Source organism: Micropterus salmoides, unplaced genomic scaffold (assembly GCF_014851395.1).
Source record: "Micropterus salmoides isolate LMB-PRFRI ecotype aquatic unplaced genomic scaffold, ASM1485139v1 Ms_hic_scaffold_2, whole genome shotgun sequence".
NCBI lineage: Eukaryota > Metazoa > Chordata > Actinopteri > Centrarchiformes > Centrarchidae > Micropterus > Micropterus salmoides.
Window position 1 is genome coordinate 39,431,437 of NW_024041150.1, and position 16,503 is coordinate 39,447,939.

At 40.8% G+C, this 16,503-nt stretch overlaps 1 protein-coding gene and 1 pseudogene across 3 annotated transcripts in view; both read right to left on the reverse strand.

Annotated features, from left to right (window-relative positions):
• LOC119912524 (trichohyalin-like) overlaps window positions 1-16,503 on the reverse strand; it is a 729,783-nt gene that overhangs the window by 411,317 nt on the left and 301,963 nt on the right. The gene's annotated exons all lie outside the window — the stretch shown is intronic.
• LOC119912537 overlaps window positions 1-16,503 on the reverse strand; it is a 452,474-nt pseudogene that overhangs the window by 283,916 nt on the left and 152,055 nt on the right.

A 16,503-nucleotide genomic window follows, 5' to 3' on the forward strand; every position in this document is an offset into this window, starting at 1 on the left:
GTGATCCTGGAGAGTCCTGCTCTACCTGTGATGGAGGGAGAAGCTCTGACTCTGCAATGTCGAAAGAAGAAGACTTCCTCCAACCTCACAGCGGATTTCTATAAAGATGGCCGCCTCATCAGGAGCAGCTCTACAGGAAACATGACCATCCACAGTGTTTCCGGGTCTGATGAAGGACTCTACAAGTGTAAAATCACTGATGTTGGAGAATCAGCAGAAAGCTGGCTGGCTGTCAGAGGTGAGACAGCAATGTTTTAATATATAATGTATACATACATGTGATGTAAATGACTGCTGTAGCTCCACAGACTTTCAAGCAGAAGTTTCTGTTTCTTGATTTCCCTGTTACCTGATTTTCTCCTTTAATTGTTTTAACCCCTTAATGCGATTGTCGCAAATTCGCATCACACCTCTTCCTTTCAGACCGCAACTGAGATATTGTTTGTATTCCCCAAATGCCTGTTTGTGCATATTCGATACATACCTGGAAACCTTTTGCAACCTTTTGCAAGCTTTTGTTGTCGCCAATTTGCATCATACTGTACCTACATCATACCTGAATTTATATATTGTCTATGTTCTATAGACAAATTAACAATTTCCTCTTAATTTAACATCAACCTGAAATCAAATTAAAACACAAATAATTAAAAAAAAATTTATTATAAAAAATAATTCAGGTATCAAGGGGTTAATAATTTGAATGTAGAGTTAATAATGTTGAGACTGTTGGTTGGAGACAAAAAGCATTATGAAGTTGTTACTTTGGGCTCTGGGTAATTGTGATGGCAAATCTCACTATTTCCAGAATTTTCACAAATCAGTTAATGGAGAAAATAATCAACAGATGAATTCATAATAAAACTAATTGTTAGTTTCAGTCCGATATGAAATAGTTAGAAAATAGTTCCACATCAATAACATTAACAGTAAAATCCTACTTTTACATTAATGCATGAGGAATGATATTCTCATGACATAATGTAATTATACTACTAGTGTACTACAGTGACATGGGAATTTTAATATTTTAATTACATTTTTCTGATCATACTTGCATATTTTTACTTAAGTAACATTTTCAATGCAGAACCTTTACTTGTAAACAGTTACTTTTACAGTGTGGTATTATTACTTTTACTTAAGTAAAGGATCTGAGTACTTCATCCACCACTCGGAAAAGAAGAGTTTTTGGTCAAATATGTGGGGAATTTTTTCAGTACTTTACTGTTATTGTGAAATTGTTATTTTCTTAACCTTAACCAAGCGCATTAAGTTGCCTAAAAGAACCTTAAAAACTGAGTATGTCATGCTTCAGCTATAGGTGCAGGAAATACCTTGACGGTGAGATTTCGCGCCTGTTTAGAAACGCAGCTGACAGTAAACAGCTCTTTTTAGTCCTTTAAAACATCGTGCGATTATTTCACCATGTTACAATATGATTCGATAATGTGTTCACTGTGGATCCTGCTTAGACAAACTTTTAAACTGGATGACAGAATTTTAAGATGCTACTGAAAAGGTGCATGCAGCCAATCTGTGAATCTGTGATTTCATGTTATTTTAATCTTACAATGATTAAAAAATAATATTACATTCTGAGTCACCACTGTGTCTCGTGACAAGACTTTCTGTTGTCTTTGCAGCACTTCACTGCAATTCAGAGACTCATCCATTCTCAGATTATTGGTTCCCCATTTTAAGAAACATTGTTCCCGTTGTGCTGATGACAATGCTGCTGCTGCTGCTAGGAGTACTGCACTGTGGGAAACTGAGAGGTAAACAACACTAAATCCTGTCCACTCATATGTAAATGTAACTGCCAAAATGAAAAAATGGGTTGAAAGACTATATAGTGACGATATACTGAAAGTTAGTTCGGCTACTAAGAAAATATAGCAGTTAACATCCCATAATGTTTCATCTGAGTGCACAACGTCTTTCTTGTTGATCTTAGCATGTGTTATTATCCATGTTTTTTATACGTTTATATTTGATCTATTTATATTTGATTCATTGATTATTAATTCATGTTTCTTAGGGTCCAGAAGCAGATGTGTCGCATGCTGTGACTGTACAGAGGCGTGAAGATTCTCACAAGTCAAATGATGACAGTCTGCAAACCACAGCTTTCTTTTCATTTATGTCTATATTCAATAATCACTTTGACCTAGCTCTGACACCCTCTGCAGAGTCACCACAGCATCTACACCTCCATGAACAGACTCTGTGGTTGACTGTGGACACACATATAAATGTGTCCTTCAATAATCTGCATTAAAATGGTCCTCAGAGCATCAAGTCTCCTTACGCTTGTATTTTCTGTGACTAATAAAGCAAAAGTTTAAAAAAATTATTAGTGTATCATGACCATATTTTGTCAAAATATTTGGATAGAAAAGGAACATTTTGTTAACACTTTAATGCCAGTAAAATACCTAAATCAGTAAAATGTTTTTTTAGCAACATTACTTCAATACTCCTCTCTGTCTTCCAACAGTTAGCTGATTTGGACTTCCATATTCGGAGAAATATGTTCGATGGATTGGCACAAAAGTGTGTGCATATACTTGCATGGTTCTCAGACCATTAATCTCAACACTGGGATGTCTATGACGGTCATTTTCAAACTTTTTCAAATATATATGTACGTTTGAAATGTTAGATAAAAAATAACAATACTGCTGGTAACTGACTTTTCCTAAAAGTTTGTATATGTTTATTTAAAATGTTGTTTAAATATATAAGAGAAATGTGATATTTTTTACATTTAATTTTGGTATTACTTATTAGATATTGTGTTTGCAGTAGTAGTATAGCAGTATAGAAATTGTAGTAATTATGTAATTCCAGCACTTGTACTGCTAATGACTTGATACAAGCTTTAGTGGCTCCATGAGGTTATCATTATCTTTTTTTTTTACATTTCAATATGTCAAGAACTAACGACATCTTTCAAAACTAAATTCACATCACCTGCTTTTCTTCATCACCATGTTTTTTATTATGAGCTTGTTGGCCTGCAGATTTTAGCAGTTAGCTCAAAGCACCAAGCACAGCTTTCCAGATCAGCTAGCACGGCTGTTACAGACCCATATCTTGGTTTAAGCCTCACAGACACCTACACAAAGTAGTTATAGTCACTTAAATTTATAATTGAATCTATATTTGCTGAAACACTGAGGCTATTTCTGCCAGGTCAAGTGCTCTGTCTCTGAGAAAAGGTCATCAAACTGAAGCACAAAATTAGTGTTGCATCAACAGCAGACATAAGCCACACAGGAAGAAACATATCCCCACCTTCTTCTCACACTTCAGTCTGATCTCAGTCAGCAGCAAGACAACATGCTCTCTGAGGAAAAAAAAGTACTATTTGATAAAAATAAAACCATAAAGAGGCTGTTAAAATCTAAAAAAGTACAACTCTGTGATGTTTCATAGCTTTCATTAAAGATTAAAAATGTGTTTTTGACTTTAAAGGCTTGAACTTTTGTATTTTTCTCTATCAGTTATGAGATTTAATAGACAACATGCTGATATTTAGGAGTAGCTGTAGGAATCAATAAAGCATGTAGATGCTGTAAATTAATTTCTGTGATGTTCATGTTGTGGTGGCAGCCCGGCTGATGGTGAGTGTCCTGGTTTTTTCTCCTTTTTATCAGTTATTCTGCTTTTTCCTTGGTTTTCTGTTCCCTGCCTGCCTCCTTGTGTTTTCTCCTCTCTCCCTCTGCTCCTGAGCCCAGCCAACGACCCGCACCTGCACCTCATCAGCCACCTCGTCAGCCTGCCACACCTGCCAGTAGTCAACCTCGTCCCTGCCTGTATTTCAACCCCGGTTCTCCACACAATTCTTGCTTTATTGTCGTTGCTCCATACCCGGGGCCACCTCTACATTCAGGCTCTCATGTTTTTTGTTTTCTCTCATTTTCCCTGTACTTTGTCGCTCCTGTCACTAACTGTCTTTCTGTCTGTTTTCCCTCCCAGGTTCATTCACCCTCGTCATCCGTTCTGTCGGCTGGGCTCATCCTCCGGACCTCTCCTCTTCGGGCCTCCCCCACGGTCTCCTCCCAGTTCTCCCCTGCATCCTTCTTTCCTCGGCCCCAGTGTTCCCCGGCTCCCTGGTCCCAGTCCCGTCGGTTTCCCTGTGCCAGTGTTTCCCCGGCATCCTCCTCTCCCTCCACTCCAGTCCCTCAACCCCCTTTTTCCCTAAATAAACCTCCTTCGCTCAGAGCGCTGCGTTTGGGTCTTCTTTGTCCCCACACCACACCCACATAACAGTTCAGTTGTTTTCATTTGTCTCTCCAGTGATGAATGTGTTATTCCTGCTGTGAACTTGATCAGAAAGTTGGTAAGTATCAGTTCATCTAATTTGATCAAATATTTACCTTTTTGATAAATGCATCTCATTGCGGGGACGTGTTCGTGGGAAAGTATTATAGAAAAGAAGAAAGCAGGAAAATGTGGTCTTTTGAGATTTTGGTGAACATTCATTTGTTTTTATTTTGGTTCTGTTATATTAGAATATCCTCGGTTCCAACCGAGTAGAGTGAGATCCTTACAATCAAGCAAATACTGTATATTGACAAAATTTTTGGGTCGCCTGCCTTTACATGCACGTGAAGGTTTATGACATCCCATTTTTAATCCCTTGGGTTTCATGTGGAGTTGGCCCACAATGTGCAGCTATAACAACTTCAACTCTTCTGAGAAGGCTGTCCAAAAGGTTTAGGAGCTTGTTCTTGGGAATTTTTGACCATTGTTTTAGAGACGCATTAGTGAAGTCAGGCACAAATGTTGAACGAGAAATCCTGCTGCAGTCCCAGCTCAAATTCATCCCATAGGTGTTCTGTCGGGTTGAGGTCAGGACTCTGTGTAGGCCAGTAAAGTCCACACCAAACTCTCTCATCCATGTCTTTATGGACCTTTGTGCACTGGTGGGCAGTAATGTTGGAACAGGAAGGGGCCATCCTCAAACCATTTCCACAAAGTTGGGAGCATGAAATTGTTCAAAATGTCTTGGTATGCTGAAGCATTAACCGTTACTTTCACTGGAACTAAAGAGCCAAGCCCAACCCCTGGAAAAACAACCCCATAACCCCCCCCACACACACACACACACACACACACACACACACACACAAACCGCCAAACCCAAACTCGTCCATCGGATTGCCAGACAGAGAAGCATGATTTGTCACTCCAGAGAACTCGTCTCCCCTTGACCCCGCTCTGTGACTTTATGTGGCCTACCAGAGTTTCTGTTGTTCCCAAACCCTCCCACTTTGTTATAATACCACTTATAGTTAACCGTGGAATATTTAGTAGTGAGGAAATTTCTTTCAAAAGTTTGGAGAAGGAGTCTGTTTGCCTAGGTGCTTGATTTTATACACCTGTGGCCATGGAAGTGACTGGAATACCTGAATTCATTCATTTGGACATGCGTCCCAATACTTTTGACAATATAATGTATAGTGCTGCATTTTTCATTCTAGTGCTGTGATTACTTTTTGCTACCAAATCTGTACTTTTTTATTGCTGCTGCAATGAACGAATGTATGAGAGAAACGCTTTCTTTGTATTTTATTAAATATCAAGTCAAGTAGAACTTTACATTCTACTTGACTAAGTTATGCAGCAGTAAGAACACAGATAACACACTACATACGTAATATCACACACATATAAAAAAAGAGAAAAAAATGCTACCCAGGATCTTTTAATGTCACATAAATTATTTTTCCAAAAAGGACAAATACATATCTTTTTCCTCTCAACAGTTGTTTGTAGTTGCTTACTTGTTTGAAACACTGTTAGGAATCTCCTTTTTGCCCCTTCTGTGACTAGTGATGGCAAATTCAATGTTCTGTAGCATTATTGCTTTTCGACACCATTGAAAATGGTTCAGTACTTGGAGCTTCATTCAGCAAATGCACACCACCATCTGCTGGTGAAGATGTGGGCTGATTCAACAAAGCTGAATTATATTAATGCCAACCCAGAAGAAAATTTATTGCACTCATTGGTTGCTCTTTTACAGCCATAGTGAATTTTGATACTTAACAACATGTAGTGGACATTGTTGTATCTCAGTTCTTACATCAGTGGTTGGTGTTCAAGTAAACATGAAATTTGAAACCGCATTAATTTCAATGTTGAGTATCTTTTTAATTCAAGAACAAATTTTTTTCCAGTCTTTGGTGACAGGCAATTTCTTTAAAAAGCAACTTAAAAAATCAGCTTTGAAGAATATTTTCTCACACACAATGACCATCCAAACACCCAATGCTACAATGCCTATAAAAAGTATTCACTCTCCTTGAATTTTCAAAAAACCCTCTTTAATATCAAAGTGAAAACAAGATTTTTAGAAACTAATGTCAATTAATTAAATTGTATAAGGTAAAGAAGATGACTGCTAAATGTCCCCCTTTCTTGAAAGGGATTTTGTGATATAATTTGCCCTTTGTCCAGCCAACAGTGTTATGTTACTTTATTTCTGATTCTTTTTGTATTCAGATTATATATTTAGAGCAGGGTGCCATCTTTTTGGGAGACTAGGTACCTGTGGCAAGATCTCTTCACTGTTGACTTTTCTGCATGTGAGCAATTGCAATGAGACACAATACAGACTACACTGTTTTGCTGTGAGTAATGCTGTGAGGTTTGTAGTGCTACATTTAAAGTCGGTAGCGCTAGCACTCCTGGGCACTCATGAAGCCAACAGGGACAGAAAAAAACAGAAGTCTATGTATACACAGGTAGGGGAGTGAACAGGTAAAACAAGGATAATCAAATAAAAGAAAACCAAGCTTGAAAGTAACACCAGACACAGACCAAACCAAACCGTGACGGTAATTTATGTGTGATGAGAGTTCCCTTCTATCAAGCTCAAATGGGGTTTATAGAGTTTGAGACTGCATGCATCTACATCTGCATGTATTTGCTTTTAAGCTTAAAACTCTGTGTTCTCTGTGTTGTGAGTCTGCAGAGCTCTTGTATTCAAAAAGACTTTTAAAATGAACACTATTAAATTTTTATACTGAACTCAAAAACAAATTAAAAAAAATTAATCCAATCCAGTAATTCACTGTAGTATTAAGTAAATCAAGCCAATCATATTAACTTCTAATCACATCAGAGTGACTTATTTTGGCTGGCTGATATTAATCAAAGGCTTCACTTTTTCTAAAAAATAACATTTTACAGCCTTATTCCAAAATTGTTGAAATTCATTATTTTCCCTAAAATTCTACAAACAATAGCCCATAATGACAACATCAAAGAAGTTTGTTTGAAATGTTAAAAATAAAAACCAAAAAAGCAGATGTGGAAAAAGTGAAGCACTGTGAATACTTTCTGTATGCACTGTACTGTGTATGTTAGTGTGTGTGTGTGTTATTTATGCCCTGTTTCAACGGCTGATATTGACCTTTGGACCTCCCATAACAACGAAGTTGTGTCAGTAGAAAAGGTGGTAAAGTGAATTGTTACATCCTAGCTCGCTAGGGCTAGAGAAGGCATATGCATGAGTTGGAAATGTAAATGCTCCGTATTTATATCGCACCTCTTTTTCAACCACTCAAAGCACTTTTACACTACATCTGCATTCATACACATTCATTCACTGAATGTGCTCAGACAGAACAGAACAGACAGCTCAGAACAGAAACTAACATTCACACACTGGTGGAACAGCCACCAGAGGAAATTCAGAGTTCAGTATCTTGCCCAAGGACACTTCAACATGTAGCCTGGGGATTGAACCACCAACCTTCCAATTAACAGGCGACCCGCTCTAACTCCTGAGCCACAGCCGCCCCGATGATGTTATTCATTAAAACAGACAGAATAAACAAAAGTCATAAGTGTGGTAAGTGGGTGCTGCATAAACCAAAGAACACAATATAACAAAAAGATATATGCGTGTTCATTCGTTTTTAAGCTTAATACACTGTGTTATCTAAGTCTGCAGAGGTCTTGTATTCAAACAGACTTTTAAAATGAACATTAGATCACATTTTTCAAAGCAAAAATAAATGCATCCATCCATTCACATTCACTGTAGTATGGTCTTAAGTAAATCAAGCCAATCAAAGTCTGATAGTAAATGTGTTGGCCCAGTATACAGAGAATGAATGTGTGTGTGTGTGTGTGTGTGTGTGTGTGTGTGTGTCCTTGTATTGCACTTTAATTTTCTTTACTTTTGTCTGTTTATGACCGGTTTTAACGGCTGATATTGACCTTTGGACCTGCTCCCTGCTGTAGCTGTCAGCTGTGTAAAATGCTGCAGGAACACATTAAACAGTTGGTTGGAAAAAGGAAGTTGTGTCAGAACAAAATGTGAATAATCACAAAAATATGTAGTTTTCAAAGTGGCTTCTTGGTTAAAATAAATGTGTGCATATGCTGTGATATGAGGCAGATTTCCTGCAGAGGGCAGAGTGAGGCCTTTTTTGACTTGATAGTGAGTAAGTGTGACAGAGCCAAAAACAGTGAGGGTTGGGACAGAGAGACCAAACCAATTCAAAGGATGGTATCCAATAATGATGTGGTTACATGTATGTGCTTTGGTGATGGTTTAGCTGTTAAAGTGGCAGTTAGTTCATTTGTGTCGCCTAATATTGGTTTTTGCACCCGGCCTGTTGTCAATAGCTCTATATTTCTTGTTGGTCATTTGCGTTTAATTTTCTGAGTTTTGTCTCTTTTCTTGTTAATTGTATTCCACTTCTGTTGAATGTGGTGTGAACTAGCTGCTTTTATTGAAAAAAAAGGAACATGTCCTTATAAATTAACGTTGACATCATGAAATTACCCAATTTTATATTTTGTTAGCACCCCCAAAAATTGGTTTAGCCCCCTCTTAGCACTGGTAGAGTAAATATCCTGGCACTGTGCCTGGCAGCATTTCTGATTGGTCAGCACCATTCAAACAAACTCTAAATATTTAGAATACCAAAGGAATAATAATTAAAATACTGGATAAAACTCAACGCACTTGATGCTCAGTGTAGCCCATACCTCAATGACAGAAAAAAGAAGATGCAATGTAACGGGTGACCATACGTCCTCTTTTTGGGACCTAAAAAATGGGATTTCTTAATCACCCAGAATGTCCAGAAATCTTAACCACCATGTGGAGCTTTTTTCTTGCACTTGCAAGCATTTAATAAATGATTAATCAATGTACCATAACAACAACAACAACAACAACAATAATCATCTTTATTTGTAGAGCACTTTTCAAAAACAAGTTACAAAGTGCTTCAACAAGTGCAAAGACAACAATACAAGCAAGAAAACATTGAAAAGACCAAAATACACGTTTAAGATAAATATAAAATAAGTAAAATAGAATAAAATAAAATGAATACAATAAAGTCAAATAAGATCGGGAAAGGCGCTCCTATAAAAGCATGTTTTAAGAAGGGACTTAAGAGTTCACTGACTCAGCCGACCTGATTTCCTCAGGCAGGCTGTTCCAGACCCTCGGGGCCCTGACAGCAAACGCTCTGTCCCCTTTAATGAAATAATGAAACAACTATAACTGGAAATAATATTCATTTTATATGATCTGAAATTAAAATGAATACACTAATATTAGCCCTAATCAAACATAAACAAAAATAAGCTGTTGAAATGTTACAAATAGGCCTACCACTGTCGTGTAAAAAATTCAAGACTTGGGCCAGATAAGAAAGCTTGAACTTTTACCAACATTTTTATTATCAGCAAAAACTGACACCAATTAGAATACAAAAGTTCCACCGGAGTGTGTCAGATCGCTGCAAAATAGAGTCCTAATCTGTTACCAGAACAGAGACCCAAGTTGACATGAAAACCACGTAACAACTGACTTTCACCTCCTTCTGGACCTCATTTTATAGCTCTGTTTCTTGGCTTCACATCATCTCTTGGCTCTCTTTCCTACTGCACCTGAATCTGGGAAAGTCCCAGAATTTCACGTGCCTAAGCATTTGGTGGGAAAGTCCCTGACTGCGCTGCTCCTCCTCTCTGTGTCCTTTGCATGCACTCTGCTGATCATACTCCTTGAACCATAACCTGACTTTTGTGGAATAAACTGGTGTTGTTTGTGCTCTGTGCTAGAAACAGGACATTCTTACTGTGATGGACTATATTGATGTATGTTTTGTAATACAATTTACACAAAATCTGCTTCTACATTTTCATTTGCAGGTGTTTTTTATGCTGTCTTGCTATCCCACTGGGCTTGCTCACTCACACACACGTGCTACTGCTGAGCCTGGGCAGTTAGATACAGAAAGGAGCACACACACTCAGAGCTATTAACACTGTGATCCTAACTTTACACTATAAAATAACACTTTAAATGATGACAATGTAGACCACCATTGCTCTAGTAATTAATGATAACAATTTAGGCTGTAATGCTCCAAAATAATTCACAACGCTATAAAGTAGTAACTTATACATATATTAGTATCATAGGCCTACTTTTCTTTACTGTTATAATATAGTACTAGTACACAAATTTATACTAGTTACTTCATGTGTGGAAAGAGCCTCAGCAGTGGACAGATGTAGATTCAGCCAGAGACAGGATGCCATTGTAAAATTATTTGCTCCTTTTGCTGCCTCTCTTCTTGAGACACGTTCCCCTTGTTCTGTTTTACTAAAATTATTGTTGTAATATAAATTGTGTGTGAAGCAGAATGCATGACCTGGAAAGCTGGTACGTATGTGTCAGTGTCAAACAAAAGTGCAACCTAGAGGCCCACATGTCACACAATAACATAGATGCGTGGTTATCCCCCCTCACACCACTACCCTCACCCACTGTGAGTGTCTGTCTGCCTCCTGCCCCGAGTGTCCTCTTTTTAGAAAACCATAATGTGGTCACCATAATGTAGACCATAAGTAAAATAACTCTAACTTCGACCACATTGTGCTCATTACATTGTGTGCATACTAGTTGGTGGTTCGAGATATTACTACAGTCACTATTCCAAAGAGTTGTGCATCAACAACAGAAGTAAATTTATGAAATTTGTGCATTAGTTATGTTTTATGGAAGTTAAATGCCCTTACAGATAGTTTACTGCTAGAAAGAGTTTAGAGTGGTAGTTACTAGATGTTACTCCAGTGCTTTGAGTGTGTAGGTTGCTTTGTATTAAGTCGAGCAAAGAGCCATCAGATAAAGTGTCTGTGTCAAAGAGTAATGTGGCTAAAATTGATTTTGATCACTAGAAATGAATCCCCAAATGCTTGCTCGGCTGTTAAGAGGGCAATTACAGGTGTGGGGTTTATATTGCTCTCACTATGGTGTATGTTGGACAGTTTCTTATATTCCTATTAAGATAATGATAGGAGCGTTGTATGATGTTCAGTATGTGTAACTATATTTGATCAGTATTGTGCTCATTCTCACACACACACTTATCTCCTGAATACAATCATGTTGAACCTATCAGGGCTCACACTGAGGTAATGGAATCACGGGGCAAGACTCAAGGTGATTCACGAAAGGCAGTTTATTGAACAAGGTTCAAAAAACTAGCAGGCAGAGGTATAAAATCGCAGGGTAGAAAACGTAGTCAAAAACTGATGCTGAGGTCAAAACACACTAAGGCATACACAAGGAAATTGCTGGAACGCTGACACAAGGGATCAAGGCGAACTGGCACAAGCACAGAGGAAACAAGGGTTTGTATACACTGGGGCAGGGGAGACAACGAGACACAGGTGGAGCACATTGGGACGGGGACTTGTAATCACACAGGAGGGGAGGCAGACGAAGACCTGAAACGAGATGAGTCACAGAAGTACAACAGGAAGTGGTAGCAGACAAAACTGAGCACATTACCTAAGTGCAGGAGCTGGGCGTGACAGTACCCCTTCCTCTAAGGACAGCCCCTGACGGCCCAGGCTCCTCGGGATGTCTCTGGTGGAACTCACGGATGAGCTCAGGATCCAGAATGTTGGTGGCTTTCACCCAGGACCTCTCCTCGGGACCATAACCCTCCCAGTACACCAGATACTGTTGACTGTGTACACAGGTCCTCAGTCAATGATGCTACGAGGAGAGGGGAGAGGCGTTGCAGGAACCAAGGGACTCTCCTTTACGGGTTTCACTCGACTCACATGAAAAGTAGGATGGATCTTCATGGTCCTAGGCAATCTTAATCTCACAGCCACAGGGTTAACAACCTTTGAGATGGGAAAGGGGCCAATGAAACGAGGAGCCAACTTACGGGATTCGACGCGCAGTGAGAGGTCGCGGTTGACCAGCCAGACCTTCTGACCTTCTTTGTACTGAGGGGCGGCGGATCTCCACAGCCCTCTTGTAAGCCATGGAGTTGCAAAGGAGAACCTGACGAGCCCTGGTCCAAGTCCTGCGACACCGCCACACCAAAGCTTGGGCCGAGGGGACCCCACCTTATTCTCTAAGGCAGGAAACAGGAGTGGTTGATAACCATAGGCACACTGGAAGGGAGTCAGTCCTGTGGAGGCACAGGGCAGGGTGTTGTGTGCATATTCCACCCAAATAAGGTGTTTACTCCAGCTGGAGGGGTTGTGAGAAGCCAAACAACGCAGGCCGGTCTCCAGCTCTTGATTGAGCCGCGCAGCTTGACTGTTGGTTTGGGGGTGGTATCCCGAGGACAAGCTGACTGTAGCACCCAACAACTTACAGAAAGCCCTCCAGAACCTGGAGATAAACTGAAGGCCCCGGTCTGACACCACATCACTGGGATGTCCGTGCAACCTGAACACATGGGATAACATATCTGTCGTTTCTTTGGCAGAAGGGAGTTTAGCCAACGGAATGAAATGTACCATCTTGGAAAATCTGTCAACAACAGTCAGGATAGTAGTGTTACCTTCAGAGGGGGGGGAGTCCTGTAACAAAGTCCAGGGAGATGTCAGACCAGGGCCTAGATGGAACAGGGAGGGGCCTGAGGAGTCCAGCAGGTGGTTAATGAGACACCTTATTTTGTGCACACACAGGACAGGCTGAAACTTACTCTCTCATTCCACCTCCATGGAAGGCCACCAAAACCGCTGTTTAACTGCAAACAAAGTCCTTTTGACTCCGGGGTGGCAGGTGAGAACTGAGGCGTGCGCCCAATGGATAACCAGAGACCTTAACTCGGGGGGAACATACAGACGGTTAGGTGGGCAACATCAAAAAGGCGAGACAGAGCATCAGGCTTGACATTCTTTGAACCAGGACGATATGAAAGCTTGAAATTAAACCAACCGAAGAAAAGAGCCCACCTGGGTTGACGAGAATTCAGTCTCTTTGCAGTGCGTAGGTATTCTAAGTTCTTATGGTCGGTCCATACCAGGAATGGCTGCGCTGCCCCCCCTCCAGCCAGTGTCTCCACTCCTCCAATGCCGCTTTGATGGCCAAAAGCTCACGGTTGCCACATCCTAATTTCTTTCTGCAGGGGACAACTTGCGAGACATAAAAGCACAGGGGTGGAGCTTACCATCCTGAGGACTGTCCTGGCACAGGACAGCTCCAATGCCCACATCAGAAGCGTCCACTTCAACCACAAACTGCTGACCGGGATCTGGTAACACCAAAACTGGAGCAGCGATGAAACTGTTCGTCAGCTTCTGGAAGGCAGAATCAGCTTGAGGCGTCCAAACAAACCTAGTCTTGGAAGAAGTGAGAGCATGCAAGGGAGCAGCAACCTGACTAAAGTTTCTGATAAACGTCCTATAAAAATGGGCAAATCCCAGGAAGCGCTGCACCTGCTTGCGATTAATTGGCACCGGCCAGTCCTTAACTGCTCTCACTTTTTCTGAATCCATGCTCATCTCCCCCTCAGCCACCACATGACCCAAATATAACACCTTGGGGACGTGAAACTCACATTTCTCTGCCTTCACGTAAAGCTGATGATCTAGGAGGCGCTGCGGCACCCTGCGGACCTGCTGCACATGGGTCTAAAGGTTGGGAGAGAAAATGAGTATGTCATCCTGATATCCTGATATACAAAGACACTGAAAAACGGCTGGAGCATTGGTTAGTCCAAACGGCATCACCAAATATTCATAATGTCCACTAGGAGTGTTAAAAGCAGTCTTCCACTCATCCCCCTCCCTGATCCTCACTAGATGGTAAGCATTCCTCAAGCTTAGTGAAGATCTTTGCCCCTTGCAACAGTTCAAAAGCAGAGAAGGGAGGGGGTACCTGGTTTTCACTTTGATGTCATTAAGCCCACGATAATCAATGCAAGGCCGGAGCGACTTGTCCTTTTTATCCACGAAGAAGAAGCCCGCCCCTGCGGGGGGACGAAGAACGCCGGATGATTCCAGCAGCCAAGGCTGAGTCATTGTATTCCTTCATTAAAACTAAACATTTAAATTCCAGTGAAACGATAACTGCAATATAAATTAAAATATTTGGTTCAACTTCTCCCCTAAGATGATAAGACACAGCGGTAACTGCCTAACCTTTAAAATTGTCAAAAATCGACTGGCTCAGCTTTGTCTGAACACTTAATAGTTGGCTCACTGAGGTAAGTTTGCACTTCAATGCATGCACATGTGGTGGTTGACTAAAGAGCAGCTTCTACTGTGTGTGAACATTAAAATAAAACATAAAACACCACTATACACAGTAGCGGCTTGGCCATCTGGAGTACCGTGACAAATCCCAGTGGGCCACCTTCTTTAGCCTAAACATTTTTACTAATACTGAAGAGGTTGAGCAACACGAGCCAAGCCCCCTTCTCCCCTGGCCTGTTGGTCTATTCCATATGAACATCTGTGCAGCCCTTAGCCCCACCCCATCCATCTGAAATGAAAAAAGCAACCGACTCGTTCTGTAGTCGTACTGGTACCAGGGCCACAGACGCTAAAACCAGGAAGAGAAAGATGCCACAGCCCGGTTCACGGGTGAAAGATTAAACAGAGAGGACAGCGAAGCCACAGATAGTGCAGCTGAACCGTACAGTGTTAACATACATCGATTTATTTGTGGTGGCCCACCTCAATATCAACGCTGAACGCCACATATTGATTTTCAATTGTTTTTTACTAGGACTATTCAAAATCTCTGCACAGCTGGGCGCAGCACATGTATTCGCGCAGCACCTTATCTCTCTCCACTGCACAAATCTCTCCAACACAACGCTGTCAATGTTGGAGACCCACCACTTTTCAGCTCAAAGCGACGGACGTTTTCATACGTGCAGTAATGTCACAGTTAATATCGTGGGACATGTATGCAGCAAAACAAAAAAATTGTTTAAAACTTGACAGGTCAGACAGAAGAAACTCTGCTTAGTTGCTCAGTATGGATCAGGTGTGCGGCTGCTGTACTTCAAACAGTGTCTCTGTATGAACCTGGACCGATTGGATGTGGAGAAGAACACAGCATATTATTTAACATCCTGATGATCCTGTCAGCTTGTCAGGAGATTTAAATATGAAGTTATGCTGCTGTGGCTCATGCGTAAATGCACACAGCGTCTCTATTCATGGGGAGACGCTTCACCCTGTTTCACCCACCCTGAAATTCGCTAAACATATTTATCGCCCAAAACTCTTTGTATTCTGATTTGTCACCGGCCACATGCATGTTGTTTCCCTTCATATAAATGGAGACATTTCCACCATAAATTGGTGCAGAAAATGTCTCTAGAATGCTTTATTTTTTGTTTAATGCTCAAAATCCTCTGGGGGAGGCCCCCCAAACCCCACAATCAAACAGCCTATTCCATCAATGAATATTTCTTCAAATTAGCATTGGAGTATCTTGTTGTCTTGTTCTCGTGACTCCAATATTGTGCATTCTCATTTCTACTGGACTAAGTGTTTTGTCACACCACTAATATGAGGCCTTAAATGTCCCCACCACTTTCCAATACAAAGTGACGCCCTTGTTTAATCAGCTGCGTCCACATGGTCCTAAAGCTTTTATTTAATTTGAGCTTGTTATCAATGGTTTTTATTCAAATTACAGAGGTCCGGATCTCGGTGACCTCATAGCTGGTTACGGCCATACCTTTTTAAAGTACTAGCCTACTGCCATAGTGATCAATGGCTGTGATGCTGCTAGGTGGTTCATTAGAGGCTGGTCCTGTTTGTACGTGTGTGCATTAGCAGGGGGTGGCCGTGGTGGATTATACAATAGACTGTTCTGGTGAGCTGGCCTGGATCAAAGTCCAGGGCCATTTTTAACCCCCAGTCCGTCCCCGACTATACATAACATATAATATATGAGACATGCCCATTCATGCCTCCTGCTTCTCTCTTCTGTTTGAGAGAACTGACATTACAACCTCTTACGCTGCACTTCCATGCCTGTAAAAAATTAAAGAAGAAATGTGAGGTTGTATTTCATTGAGATGTCTTGCAATGGCACTGGTTACATCTTTCCTCCTAATGGAGGGAGATCTCCTGTGAGATATTTGGCATGCTGGCAGTTTATGCAGGATTATGCAGGATCCACTACTCCACTTTGTTTCTGTTAGAGACTTCAAAAAATGACCTGAATGTGGCTGGCCTGAA